Raw genomic sequence first — 15,542 nt, 5'->3', positions numbered from 1 at the left:
TGCCCTCTCTTGTCATGAATTCAGTTTCTTCCCTGTATGGTTTTATGTTTCCCACTTGATTTTGTGCAGCCCTTATTTAGAGATTTTTGTTTTGTTTTGTTTTCCAATTTGAATTCAGTACTTTCTCACAATAGCCTTCTGAGTTATCTCAGGTGAAAGGCATGAGCACTTTGCTGATGAGGAAGCTGAAGGCTTGGGGGAAACTTGAAATTAGTAGGTTTAAAATCTAATGTCTTTTCCAGAAGGGGCAAAATGTAATTTTTAACTTTACACAGGTAGACTTTGAAACAATTTATGGTATTTTATTTTTTCCCCACTGGGCTTTTTATCCTGTAACTTATATTGTATAAGGCGATTCCAAAAATATACTTGAATAGAGACTAAACAGACCCTTTGATTTGTGTGAACTAGTTGCTGAGTTAGCTGGAGACTGATTCGAATGGATCCTTAAGTTCAGATCCTCAGACTGTCAGTGAGACCCTACCAGGCTCAGGAGCATCCCTGACATTGCCGGGGGTCAGGGGTGTGTGATTGACTCAGGGCAAAGAGTGTCATTGCTTAGAAAACTGGAAAGCAGTGGCCTTGCTCCATAAGAAGCCTGCCCAAGGTTTGTTTCCAAGGAAGTAGATTTGAATTATTCTAATAGATGTGGCACACCTGAAACTTCTTCTTGGGTCACTGACATCTTAGGCACCATTGCCTTTTGTTTTGGGAGTTACTTAAGTTGTGCCAACCTTTCTTGTGCATTGAGATTATGTGCTGAGGAAAGTGGGGAGTATGGAGGGGATAGTTTCCCTTAGGCCCAGGGTTCCTATTCTACAGTCAAGGTGGGAAGAAAAGGCTATGAGGAGGATGTCGAGGTGACTTGTACACACATCACAAGACAACAAACCATGGGCCAACCTACTGTGCTTCTCTGCAGCAGGGGCTCTGAAAGAGTATCTGGAAAAAAATATCAGCTCTGAAGAGAGAGTTTGACTCTTAGGCACTATTCTGCCCTTGTCTTGGTCAAAACAAACTTCTTTTCCCTTGATCACTCTCCATGCAGTTACCCAGCTTTTGCTTATTAAAGAGCTTCCCACTCCCACCTCCTGACTTGTTTGCCCTTGTTGGATGGGGGCCTTGTGACACAACCTACACAGGGTACTGAACTTGGACCAAGTGGGGATAATGAGCCTAATTTAAGGGCTCATCCAGGCCTACCTCCTCTTGATCCTGGACCCTGCTTACCCACATTCCCTGTGGAAGATGGGCCCATTCTCAGCAAGGAGTGTAGTCCCAGCTGCTGACTGCCTATTTCTATTTGAAGGTGGTTCCATCTTTCTGTTCTGTCCCTTAACCCTTTCAGGTTGACCAGCAGTGACCTTATTCACATGGGCTCCCAGGTGGGGTAGAGGCTGTTCTTACCTGTGACTGCCCCTTGACAGAGTAAAGCTTTCACCTGTCCACACGTGTCACCATGTTTTCAAAGGCAAAGAGATTTCGGCTGGGAGGGTGGCTTGGGAGGTACACTTTGGGTGCTGAAGTGTTGGTGTTTTAGGACATGTAGATAATTTATAAGAATAGAATGCCAGAATAGGTGAAGTCTAGAATTTCATGGCCAGTGGCTTTCACATCCATTGGCTCTTGAAAACCCTGCCTCTGCTTCCCCTCTTACCAAATGCCTATCTGTTGAGGCTCCTTTTTACTTGAGTCATTAAGTTACTAGCAGTGTGTTTATTAATAATTGCAATAATAGTACTTAAAAGTGCCAGACACAGTGCTAACAATACATTATCTCTTTTAATCCAAAACACACCTTTGATTGGGTATTATCTCCATTTTATACATAGGGAAAATGAGGCATCATGACGGGCTAAGTGCAGTGGTTATGAAGATAAACTTTGGGCTCAAATAGCCCTGCGTTTGGGCAGGTTACTAGGTACAATTCCAACTCACTTGGCTCTGATCATAGTGCCTCCCTTTCAGGACTGTTGTGAGGATTTTGAGAGAATGCACGTGAGCATTTAGCACAGTGCCTGACACATAGTTGTTTATTTATTTATTTATTTTAATTGGAGGCTAATTACATTATTGTACTGGCTTTTTATTGAATCCTGCTGGTAACTTGAACCCAGAGTTGTGTAATTCTGGAGACTGGTTCTCAGGCACTACACTGCCCCTACCCTGTACACAGCCCGGCTGTTCAAAGTCTAGACAGTGACCACATTCTCCTTCAGAGAGAAGCAATCCAACCTAAACACCTGCCTGCAGCAGCTGAGTGCTTCCCGCTTCATTTAGAAAGCCAGCCTGATGAAACGAGGATGTAGACATGTTCCTGAATTCTCCCTTCCTGGTAGGAATGGTTTGCCTGAGGTCTTGCTCACCTCCTGCTGCCCCTGGTTTGATTTCCACGGGGAAGGAGGCCCTTTCCTCTTGCCCAGTGGTGCCGCCCTCCCTGTGAGTTGACTCAGTGATCCCCTCTCCTCTGTGCACACAGCTCAGGAACCTGCTCCTCTGGGCAGGTGGACGTGGTGGGGGCCAAGAGCAGTGGGAGAGAGACCTCTGTAGCAGATGACAATACAGAGGGAAGGCCTAAACGTTTTCACTTACGTCCTTACATATAACAAGTCAGGGGCTTTGTGTTTCCTGCTTTCTTTAGAGTGATAACAGGGTAGATGGCAGGTGGCCACTTGGGGATAGATGATGGGGTTGTCTCTTGGATTCTAGGTTAGCAAAGGATCACAGGGGTGATTCATGAGTGGAGACTATGCACTACATTGAACGAAAACTATTTCTTTTAGTTTTCTGAATGCAGACAGAGGAGTGGAGGAGGATATGTGTGAAGTAGACCATTCTTCATTGAAGAAATGGCATTGACAGGAGGGATCCATGAAGTTCTTGAGTGGATAGAATAATAATGACCTAGAACCACTGGCTTGACTGAACTGTTTCCTGAGTGTTAGTGTGGAATGAAGACCAGTCCCAAGGGCCCATTGTGTTTAAGTGATAGTCTCTCCCTTTCAGTTAATTGATGAAGTAATGATTATGACAGGAAGCAGGAACATGCTTGTGGAGGGATGGTAAGCAGCTGCTGTGATGGACTTATCCTGGGCCTGCCCTCCCACTCTTCTGGATGTGTGCTTGCAAGGCCTGGCACTGGCACTTCCTCACTCATTGTTAAATCTAATAGACCTAGGCAGCTTTTTATCTGTAGAGAAAAAAATGGCTCCAAACTGGGAGCAGGGACCCTGTGGGCCTTGCGCTAAAGTTGCTTCTGCTGTGGTCTCCCAGGTATCGGGCAGGGCCGAGCTCTTTGAAACTTCCTGAGCACGTCCCTTATGTAGTGCTCAGAGGCTGTAGTTGGTTTAGCAGCTGGTGAAATTCTTTGCTGACATCACCCACAGTGCAGTCCCTGTCCTCGGCTGCTGGAGTACCCATTTCTCACCTCCAGTAAGTTCCTGTGCTGGTTTTGCTGGGTTTGTGCCAGGGAATGCCAGAATAGGAAGAGGGTTGAGAATAAACATACATCTTCGTATAAGAATGTCCCTTATGTGCTATTGCATTTAAATCCACAGACACAGCTCTGCGTGGCTGCCTTATGTCACAGTGGCTGGGTATCCGGGAGCTGATTACAAAGGGAAAGAGCTGGGCAGGCATCAGGGCCAGTATAATCAAAGGACTTGGAGCCGAGAGGAAAAAAGGCACGGGCAGGGTACAGTGGTTTGTTGTTGTCCAGCCAGAGAGCACTGTTGAGAAGCCCCAAGGGTGGTGGCAAGAAAAGCATGGGTAGAGGAGAGGCCAGCTCTATGTGTCTTGTGGGTGTGGGGACCAGGAACTGGGCTCAGAAGGCCATCCATGGAGACTCAGTGCTCATGGATTGTGGATTCTCTTCTGGAGTTGATGATGATACCAAGTTTTAATTTTTATTGATGTTTAATACTTTTCTAAAAACAGGAGGGGAAGACAAAAGTTTAGAGAGAAGAGGCCCCTCTATTGAAGATTGTTGGGAAGCCTAGTGGTGTTGGGTGAGTCAGGCACTTTCTCAGTTCTGTTCACCCTGGAAGTCTGTTTAATGAGAAGGTTTCCCCAAACATAGAAATGATCTCCTTGGCCCCACTGGGAAGTGCCTTGTAGTCAAATGAAGCCCACTGCAGTGTCTCAGACAGTAAAGAATCCGCCTGCAGTCCATGAGACCTGGGTTCGATCCCTGGGTCAAGAAGATCCCCTGGAGAAGGGAATGGTTACCCACTCCAGTATTCTTGCCTGGATAATTCCATGGACAGAGGAGCCTGTGGGCTACAGTCCATGGGGTTGCATAGAGTTGGATCCGACTGAGCGATGAACACTTTCACTTTTTTTTTGTCTTGGCCCTGCCTCTGGCATTTCACTAAATCAGTGTGTTTTTGCCACAGCTGACCTTTCTCTGTGCACTGTCTGATCAGTATTGAACTGATTCTCTTTCAGTGCAGTGTCAGATCATGATAAACTGTACCTTGGAAAGTATTCGTATTTATATATCTGGATCTTCCTACTACACAAATAAACACTTGTTAAACTCTAGATCGTTTGTGGTATCTGATGGGGGGAGTGCTGACTTGCTATGAGATATGGGGGTTATTTGTATGGAACCAGTGTCACTTTCCAGGATGCTGCAACCAATCCCTGCTTCTAGAGACATCCTCCGCCCTTGACCTTCACCACTTGCTCTCCAGCTTTCCGCCTTTCCTCCTCCTAGCTTGGCTGCTCCTCCTCAGTTGCTTTTCTGGGCATCTCTCCTCCCATCAGTCCTGCCCTGAGATGGTAGATTCTGCCAGAGACTCTCTCCCCCCCCCCACTGAATGCTCTACTGGGTATTCTTGCCCACTCTCAGGGCTCTCGTCATCACAGTCCTGCGATTCCCAAGTCTATATCCCTAACCTCATGGCCCTGTGAGATCTCTTCATGTGAACTTTGCATGGCCAAACCCAGGACCTGCCCCAGTCCAGTATTACTTGACCACCATCAATTCTGTTCTAGGAGTGATCTCGTCAGTGACCAAGGCCTGCCCATTCTGCCTTCTAAGTATTCTTCAGATTCATCCTGACTGCCAGCTGGCTCCCTGCTGCCTAGTCGCCTTTGCTCATTCCATCCTTACACGATAGTGGGGTGAGATTTATCTGCTTGGTGCCTTCCTGTGACCTTGGCTGAGGCTTGCTGCTGAGTCCGCCCCTTCCCCATCTGAACCCATTCTCAGGTCTCGCCTCTCACAGCCGCACTCCTGCTGTCCCCGTTTTGTCCCGGTTGCTCTGTCTTCTAGCCTTTGCAATGATGTTTCCCCTGCCTGATTCCGCATCTCTCCCTCCCTGGCTTCTGCCCATCTTATTGTCCCAGCAGCAGCAGCACCCGACTGGGAGGTCTATGTGCTCCCCACCCCAGGACTGCTTTCCCGGTGACACTGGCCCTGGTGGGAGGGTAAGGGCTGCCCTGGGTCTGAAGTCCTGGGACTAATGCCTTGGGCCAGTAGGACAGGGTTGCTTGCCTTTTGAACAGGGGCCTCTGTCTTTCTCACCTATCAGTTCAGTTCAGTTCAGTCGTGTCTGACTCTTTGCGACCCCATGAATCACAGCACGCCAGGCCTCCCTATCTATCACCAACTCCCAGAGTTCACTCAAACTCATGTCCATCGAGTCGGTGGGACCCTAAATGGTGGGATTTCTGCAATGAATTGCTTCCCAACGCTCAAGGTTTAAAAGATACTGCGTTTACTTTCCTAAATCCAACTAAAGCTGACTCCAAGCCACCAGTTTCTATGACTGATGAGAACCCCGGCGTTAGCAGTCTTCCTTTACTACCTTGCTCTCATGGGCTCTTGTGGTGCTGGAGCCAAGGAGGTCCCTGGTCTTCAGTCCACTGACTGAAGGTTCTCCTGGTCCAGGCCTGTGAGGTCTGTCTACTCACTCTTGAGTCAGTGCTGTCAGCAGCCACCTCCCAGGGCACCTTTGTAACTGTCTGCATCTGGTATCCTGCCACCTGAAGGCCCCCACAACCAGATCTTTATGCCCTCCATCCATTCAACAAAGATTTGTGGGGTGCCTTCGCTGTGCTAGACCCTGGCTGGATCTTGGGGAAGCTGCAAAAAATAAAGCTGGCACAATCACTGTTCTCATGGGGCTCATTTTGGAGAAGGTGGCAAGCATGTGAAAAAGGCGTGTGGATGGAGAAACTGTAGCTGGGAGAGGGGAACAGAAAATGCTGCTGGGAAGAGGCTGCAGTTGTAAACAGGGCCCTCAGGAAGGGCCTTGCTGTACCACAGTGATGTTTGGGCAAATGGACGCATGCCTGAGGGAGGTGGGGGAGGGAGTCCCAGGCAGGTGCAGAACAAATGCAGACACTTTTGCCTTCAGGAGCAGCAGTGGTGGATGAAACAGGGCGAGTGGGGAGAGAGTGATGGCAAGGAATGAGGTCCCAAAGAGTGTGGGTAACGCAGGGCCAAGGCCACTGGCTTGTACTCTGAGCAACATGAAAAGCTGTTGGAGAGTTAGAGCAAAGGAATGACTTGATCTGATGTTTGTTTTCAAAGGGTCACTTGGCTACCGTGCTCAGACTAGATTTCAGATGAGCACGGGCAGGAGAAGGGAGCAGCAGCAATCGGGCAAGAGAGGATGGGGGCCGAGCTCCGGTGATGCTGTGAGAAATTGTCATATCCTCAGAATGTGCTGAAGGGTTCTACATGGCTGCAGAGAGTAGAGGGGGAGTCAAGGATGGCTGTGACATTGTTGACCTTGGCAACTTAAAGAATAGAATTACTGTTTTTCTGAGCTGAAGAAGGCTGTGGTGTGAAGACAGACTTGGGGTATGAGGTGGACCAGAGGGAAGATCAATATTTTGGTTTTGGATGCAGTAGGTCTCACATGCCTGTGAAATATCTGTTTGGGGATGTCCAGGCCAGGGGCATGGTCACAGTGGATATTATTCTGTAAGAGCTGGGATACTGGATGAAATCATTGAAGAGTTGAGGTCCACAGCTGAGCCCCCAACTCCCTGCCACCTTTTCTTGACTTGAGGATCCAATTCTCTGCAGCTAGCGCCACTCCCTCCACCCCTTTAAAGAGATTTTCTTTCCTCAGAAACTCAGACTATCCAGCTCTCAGGCCAGGATATGGACCTGGGTGGAGCTTGTCTTCAGATGGCTCCAATCCCATCTGACAGCAGACCTGCTACCTCCCGGGGAAGGAGGCTGCAGTTGTAGAGGAGGAAGTATATCATTATCTTTTTTATTTCTTGCGGGGGAAGTTGGGGGCGGGAAAGCAAGAGTGACTTCTGTATTTGGTTATTCAGGGGATAGGCAGTTGGGTGGAAAGCCCCAGAGAATGGACTGATGCGTGGGCTTCTGTCACTAGTTGCACCTACCTACCAAGGTCATGATTGTCATCCTAAAGAAGAACCAGGGAGGGAGCCCTGTGGATAATAAATTTGCAATCTCCCATGGACTATAGGGCTTCCCTTGTGGCGCAGCTGGTAAAGAATCCACCTGCAGTGTGGGAGACCTTGGTTCGATCCCTGGGTTGGGAAGATCCCCTGGAGAAGGGAAAGGCTACCCACTCCAGTATTCTGGCCTGGAGAATTCCATGGACTGAATAGTCCATGGGATCACAAAGAGTCAGACACGACTGAGTGACATTCACTTTCATGGACTATGTCAGTTATAAGAGAAAGTTCTAGGAACCTAGGGCGCTATGGTGGGTGGCTTCCTGAAGGTACAATTATTTATCTTTTTATTTGAAGTAATTTCATACACAGAAATGTTTTAAGACAGTATAAAGAAATCCCTACACATTTCCCCCAAATTTGCCAAATGTTAGCATTTTACTGTGTCTGCTTAATCAGTCTCTTTTCTCTCTCCATGCACACACATGCAGGCACTTTTAAAAATCAAAAGTTTTAGACATCATGCGCCTTTACTGTTGTGTAACCTTATTCAAGGGCTTTCTGGTAGCTCAAATAGTGAAAAATCCTCCTGCAATGCAGGACACTGGGTTTGATTCCTGGGTTGGGAAGATCCCTTGGAGAAGGGAATGGCTACTCACTCCAATATTCTTGCCTGGAGAATCCCATGAACAAAGGAGTCTGGCAGATTACAGTCCACGGGGTCACAAAGAATCAGACACGACTGAACGACTAAGAACACATACCTTATTCAAGTTTTACCAATTATCCCAATAGTGTTCTTTATATCAAAATAATACATACAGTTTTGGCTGATGCAATTTGAGGGGCTCTGTAGTGGCTTTGAGAACCAGAACTACCCTTCCTTCTTACCCCTTCCCACCCCCAACCTGTCCTTCATTAGATGGAGCCTGCTTAGCACGTTGTGTGCTGTAGTTAAAACTTGGTGCGCAGCCCAGCAGGGCAGTGCTGTCCCAGGCCAAGCAGAAGGCAGCGGTGGATCACAACAGGCACAAGGCTTTGGAGTAAGACACATTTGGGTGGAATCCTGGCTCAGGTGTCACTGACTGTGACCTTGAACTAAGTACTCAATCACTCAGCCTGCTCCTCTCTTATCAGTTCAGTTGTTCAGTCATGTCTGACTCTTTGCAACCAGACTTCCCTGTCCATCACCAACTGCTGGAGCTTGCTCAAACTCATGTCCATTGAGTCAGTGATGCCATCCAACTATCTCATCCTCTGTCATCCCCTTCACCTCCTGCCTTCGATCTTTCCCAGCATCAGGGTCTCTTCCCAAGAGTCAGTTCTTTCCATCAGGTGGCCAGAGTATTGGAGTTTCAGCTTCAGCATCAGTCCTTCCAATGAATATTCAGGACGGATTTCCTTTAGGATTCACTGGTTTGACCTTCTTGCAGTACAACAGAGATTTTCCAACATGACAGTTCAAAAGGATCAATTCTTTGGTGCTCAGCTTTCTTTATAGTCCAATTCTCACATCCATACATGACTACTAGAAAAACCATAGCTTTGACTATACGGACCTTTGTCAGTAAAGTAATGCCTCTGCTTTTTAATATGCTGTCTAGTTTTATATATTGGAGATAATTGAGAAAATATACAAAGCATTTGACCAGCACCCAGCACATACTAATCACTCATCAGAAACTTTTATTTGTAAATTGCCACCTTGGTAAGTGAATTTCTGGGGGATGCAGGAGAAGGAACTGGCACAAACACTCCAGTGAAGGCAGGGGCACAGGGAAAGGAACCCTATTGGGAAGGAACGGGAGGGAACTGAGTCTACTGACATCAGTACCCCAAGGCCAGTTGAAATGAAAATTAACTCTGTCTAAACATTTCATGGCATTGTCCAGACTCTCCTGTTGCTGGAACCCCCCTCCACAGCCATCCTTACCAAATCTTATGAAGGATGAATGGTTTTTCTTGTTTGCTATCTTGGTTGGGAGAGCACCCAAGTTCAGCTCATGACTATCATTTACTTGTTTGATGTTGTGGCTTTGGGCAAATTATTTTCTGTGCTTTAGTTTCCTCATCTGTAATGTGGGGATAATAATACTTAACACCCCATGGATTGTGAGGAGGATAAAATGTGTTAGCACTTCTAGAAAGTTAAGATTAGCTTCTGGTACATAGTACATTTTCATAAGTATTAGTTATTATTTCAGTGTTCCCTCCTGCTTCCTGATCACTCCTGAGATGGTCCTGTTGTGGGTGGGACATTACTCTAGGCTTGGAGCTACCTGCCCTGAGCACATCTGTTATACACAAGCAGCTGCTCACACTGAACTCTCTGAGGCCACCAGTCTACCTCGTAGAACTTTCACCCACCCAAAGGGTCACTACCTGTCCATTATCTATTGCCACAAACATACCGGAGAGCAACGGAGCTATTGAAAAAGAACAGGTCTGGGAGTTCCATGGTGGTCTGTTGGTTACAATTAAGGGCTTTCAGTTCTGTGGCCCAGGTTCAATCCCTGGTCCCCATAAGACCCCACTGCATGGTCAAAACAAAAAACAAATCCCCCACAACAGGGTCATATCAAAATGCCTCAGAGCCAACAAAAAGATACTCCCAAAGATAGGGCATTTTGAACATCAATGAGGATAACCACAGTTGACTGAAACATTAATTACATTTTAAATATATAAATTCTTAACAGTACTTTAAAAATGCAGCTGATCACACTGAATGATGCTAATAAGCCCAATCTATTTCTAAGAATAGTAAACAAAGAGGAAAAACCAAGCATTTACTCTGCCTTTTAAAACTAAACCATACCACTGGTATCAAGGACCTGCAGCATAAAGATGAAACAACTAGCAACATAGGTAGCAATTTTTAAATTGGTAAAGAATTAAAATCTGGGAAATAGACTCACACACATATGGTCACTTTATTTATGACAAAGTTACAGTGGAAAAAGGGTGGTTTTTCAATAAATATGGTACATTAATTGGATATCTGTGTGAAAAGATTACCTCACATTACACTGTTCTAGTTGGGTTGTAGATCAGTTCCATATGGGTTCTAAGTCTAAATGTGAAGGTAAAATAATAAAGCTGTTGAGGAAAACATAGGAGACAGCCTCATGACTTGTAGAGGAAAAGATTTCTTGAACAGAATATGAAAGGGCTAACTATAAAAGAAAAGAAAGACTAAAAGACTACTGAGTCAGGTACCTAGAGGGAGGCAGTGACAGCAAGACCTCGTTCCAGTCCTAAAGTTTATGATTAAGCCCGTCCATGGCTTTTTCTTTCTTCCTTTCTGTCTCCATTTCTTCCCTCTCTCCCTACTTTCTTCCCCTTTTCCTTTCTTTCTCCCTTTTTCCTTCCTGCCCTTCTTCTCCCTCCCTCTCCCCTTTCTCTTCGTTTCTCCTCCCTCCCTCCTTTCTTTCCTCCTTCCTCCTTCCCTTCTTTCCTTCCTTTCTTTTTCTTTCCTTCCTTCCTTTCTCTCTCTCTGTGTCAGTCTCTTCCTGTGGTGGGCCACCTCCCTCATTTGCCCTGCTAAGTGTTCCCAGAAAGCCTGTCTCCTCACTGAGCAGTATTTTTCCTTTGTCTTGCCTATGTCACCTGGATTTGGAGAGGTGGTGTGGTGGTTGAGGGATGGGATTGGAGAGGAAAACAGGTCTCCTCTGCATCACTGACAGATGATTTCTGTTGTCAGCGTGTTAAGATTGTGAAACTGACAATTGGTGATAATTAAGATTCTGATAAGACACTGTGAGAGCAGGTGTGGTAGCTTTCAGAATATAACCAGAGGCGTTTAGGGAAATGGAAAATTTGCTGTACAGAGCCTCCATCTGATCATTCACTGGACTCAGAGATAGTTCCTTTTCTTTATCCCCCTCCTCTCCCTTTCCTTTTTTTATCCTGTGGGCTCTGGACCTCTAGTACTTAAAGGAGTCAGAGAAAATTCAGTTGCTTGGAATTATCCTTTTATTTATCCTCAAAAAAAAAAAAATGTGAAGGCAAGAAAATAATTATCTGCCTTTGTTAGTATGAGAGATAGACACTTAAAATTGACCATTATAACACTGAGGGGAGGATTATTAGTAGTTAATCATCAGTGACATTTATGAAAGTTTTCCATGGACCAAACATCGTACCTGACACTTTCTTTGCACTGTTTCATTTAATCCTCATGGTATCCCTGTGAGCTAAATAACATTTTACTTATTTCATAGATTGTGAGGTTGAGACTCATAAAGGTATAGTAACTTGGTCAAGGGTATTATCAAGGATTCCAGGACAATCCTCTTTACAAGTCCTGGCCCCTCAATCAGATGTTGCTTGGCAATAACTCTTTCTTTGTTATCAAACTATCTCCCCAATTATTTGAAAGCCGAGGCCTTAATGAAAAATCAAGCTAATGGCACTTGGCTGTAAAGTGGTAGAGTGCTGATGCCCTGTTTGAAAGTCAAAGTGTGCTTCGTTTTTTAACTATAGATTTAAGAAGGATTAGAAGTGGCTACCTATGCCTCAGGGCAGCACCCCTTTGGTGCCCAGCCACTCCAAGAAGAATTTAGGGCTATAGCTGGTGTAGGGAAAGAGTAAATTAGCTAAGATGGCAGTGGTCAGGCTGTCTTGCCCCATGTACTCTCACCTCACATTTTGTAAGTAATGATTATGTAATGATTATATAACAGCTGAGATCACATACAACACTGTTCATGCATGTCACAGGGTACTCGCTTGACCACAGGTTACTTTTGTTCTGTAAGCATATATAAGCTTCACCTGGAAAGCCCTGGAGAGTGTGTTGTGCTATGGGTACATTATGGTGGTGAGGCTGCATTATGGCTGTGTCCTCTGGGTCAACCATGAGAGTAGAGAATACAGCATGTCTGCTACTGCTACGGCTGCTGCATCAGCCAGGAGAGAATGAATGTGTCTGCAGTTCCTATGGCTCCTCCAGTCTTCTTCTAGCCTTTTAGCTCATGCCTTGCCTACCCTGAGTTCAGCGAACAGCGCACACAGTGAAATACAGCTAGACAGTTGGTGCTGTTAGCAGAATCAGTAAGACAGCTGGCTGACTCCAAATAGAAAAAATTTAACAGTTATCTTTCTTCAGTATCTGAGCCACAGGGTGAAAATTTGTCTGAGCCACAACTGTTGCACCTGCTGAGACACACTAGGTGGAAATTCTGTCTTCCAATGACAAATGAAGGAAGTGAAACCATGCAGCTCAGATTGGGACTCAAACCCGGCCAAAACCCAGACTGGAACTTGAGCTCACATGCTGGGATTTGAACCTGGCCCGAACCCAGATTTGGATTTGAACCCATGATCTTTTAATTTAGTTCACACACCTGGTCTCAGGACTTAATGAAGCTCAGGTTCTTGATGTCTCATCACAGAAAGAATTCAGAGAGAGAGAGAGTGATAGGGAAGAAGTGGGCTATCTCAGAAAGTGAGAGGCCCTGAAATGTGGCATGGTTAGTTTTTATGGGCTAGATAATTTAATAGGCTAATATGTAGAAGGATTATTCCAACTGTTTCAGGGGAAAGGATGAGGTTTTCCAGAAATTGGGCCATTGGCCAGATTTTGGCATTTTTATGGCAGCAGCAGCTGAACCCTCATGGTACTGGTAGGTGTGTAATTTAGCTAATGTATTCAATTAGCATATAATGAAGCTCATGGTCTACTGGAAATTGAATATTCCACCATCTTGGATCCAGTTGGTTCTAACCCATTTTTGTCATGTTCTATGGCTATATTCTTTTAAAGGTTGTGCTCTACCCCCTTCCCTCCTGTTTTAGAAGGATGCAGTTTCTTCAGGTATGTTTAGGATGTCAGAAAAACTCTGCCTCCCTTCTCAGTGTTCAACATATGCTGTGACCTGCCTGGAATGGGAAAAAAAAATGAAAATTCTTTTCTGTTTTCTCCTTCTTTCCTATTAGTCATTGGGAATTTGAGAGCATTAACCCTGCTCAAGCTGAACCTTTCAACTTAAGCTGAGTTTCCCCTAGGTTCCAGGGATAATTGAGTGCATGAAGTTTATTTGGGAGGTGGTCTTTGAATGCTAAAAGGGGATGAGGAAATTTGCAATAGAGGAGAGAAACCCAGTGCATGGTGTGTTAAGAGTGAGTACATCTGGCAAGTTAAGATATGTATTATAAGCCCTAGAGCAACTGCTAAGAAAATAACTCAAAATATACTGAAAAAAATCAATAGAATAATTATTTTGTCTTCATTAGAAGATATTTACATAATATAAAATAAAACAAAAAGAGGACAAAAACATATGAGACACAGAAAATAAAATGGAAAATGGAAATCTACCTATATCAATGATATTAAATGTGGATAGGTTAGCAAATGGAAAAAGGCAGTGATTGTCAGACTGGATAAAAAAAAAAACAAAACCATGATCCTATTAATACTATATGCTGTATATAGGAGACAGACTTTAGGTTCAAAGATACAAACAGGTTAAAAATAAAGGAAGGGGAAAGATATATCATGCAAACAGCAATACTAACAAAGTTGGAATGGTGATACTAATACCACTCAAAATAGACTTTAAAAAAAATGTTAGATAAAAGGGCATTTTAAAATGATAGAAGAGTCAATGCATCAGGAAGGTATAACAGTATTAATATTGAGATATGGAGTATTTCCTGCCATATCAGTAAACAAGAATGTCACAGTCTTCAGTGCTTTCGGCCCTTGAAAGGTGATTTTCTGAGTCCTAAGGACAACCAGGATGGAGAACAATACCTGCAATCTGGAGGCCATCAGGCTGCAGATGATGTAGTGTTCCCTACAACGAACACTGAGGAACTTAGGATGTAAAAAAACATAGGATACTGGCCCCAGATAGCTGAGATGCATATAAAAGGGATGATTTCCGTGAGCCCAGACTCTTGCCTCTTTCTATATATAAAAAAATACTAAATTCCTTAACTTGAGATATCTGGTTTCTTTGATTCATAAAAATACTTTTGATGTTCAGACTACCTCCCTTTTTGCAAATTTCTATATAACCTGACTTCTGCCCCTGCCTCCTCAGAGCAGTTCTCTCAGGGTCACTTGAGATGCTGTCTTCTGGTCTCGAACTACTAAAATTTCCCAAATAAAATAGAACTCTCAACTTTCAGGTTGTGACTATGTGTATATATATATATATATGTATATACATATATATAGCTGCCAAGTTCAGGCAGAAGCCCTGACATTAAGGGGGGGCTCCTCAAAGACCACTGGGCTCCAGAGTCTCCTAGTTGTGCTTGAGGGTGAGCCTTTTGAAGAGATATTCTCCCAACCCAGCCTGGGGACCTGCCACCTTGTGGAGGTTGCTCAGGTGGTCACCAATCTTCTTGATGAGTTTCACCTCCTCATCAAGGAAGTGCTTCTCCAGGATGTGGGGGTCTGCATGGGCAGAACACAGGCCATGCGGATCCAAAAGGGCCTGGTTCAGGTTCTCTATGAGAAGGGTAGCTTCCATAGCTTCCTGGGTTTTACCCCACTCAAGATGGCTTCAGCACATCCAGGAAGAGGTTGTGGCCACCATGCTGGTTTTGCATTTTCAAGAGATGCTCCATGCCCTTGAACTTCTCCTTGGCCAGTTCTTGCAAAAAGTGGCCCACACCATCCAGAGCCACATCATCGTGGTTGAAATAGAAGCCAAGAGAGAGGTAAGTGTAGGAAGCCCACAGATGCATGTGGACCAGCTGGTTGATGGAGGCCTCCATCTTGATGGAATAATTCTGACAAATCTGGGAGTGCATGATTGGTTGGTAATGAGTTAAGCTAAAAAAATTGTGGATGATCCTGGTGATCACAGACAGTTGAGTGGCTGATTCTGAAGGATGAAACCAGAATAAATGTTGGAGGGTGGTTGGAGCCTTGAGCAAGGGGTGTCCCTGGGTCTGTTCCATCCAAGCACTGTTGAAGCAAATGACAGATCCGAGGGACCACTGAACACACTGCTGGTTGTGACTATTTTTTAAGTCAATACTATATATTTACCTAACAACAGAGCCCTGAAATACATGAAGCAAAACATTTAGAATTGAAAAGAGAAATAAGTAAGTGAACAATAATATTTTAAGATGTCAGTGCTCCACTTTCAGTAATGGATATGTTATCAAGTTCAAGACCACAAGAGATG

The 15,542-nt window shown here is 44.9% G+C and overlaps 1 pseudogene; it reads right to left on the bottom strand.

Annotated features, from left to right (window-relative positions):
• Positions 1–14,648: 14,648 nt before the first annotated feature.
• On the bottom strand, positions 14,649–15,159 carry LOC129555476 (ferritin light chain pseudogene; annotated as a pseudogene).
• Between the last annotated feature and the right edge of the window lie 383 nt (positions 15,160–15,542).

This window comes from Moschus berezovskii, chromosome 15, assembly GCF_049115385.1.
Source record: "Moschus berezovskii isolate FMDL1 chromosome 15, NW_MosBer_1.0, whole genome shotgun sequence".
Classification (NCBI taxonomy): domain Eukaryota; kingdom Metazoa; phylum Chordata; class Mammalia; order Artiodactyla; family Moschidae; genus Moschus; species Moschus berezovskii.
The sequence above is the reverse complement of the archived record's forward strand: the minus strand, read 5'-3'. Positions and strand labels throughout refer to the sequence as shown.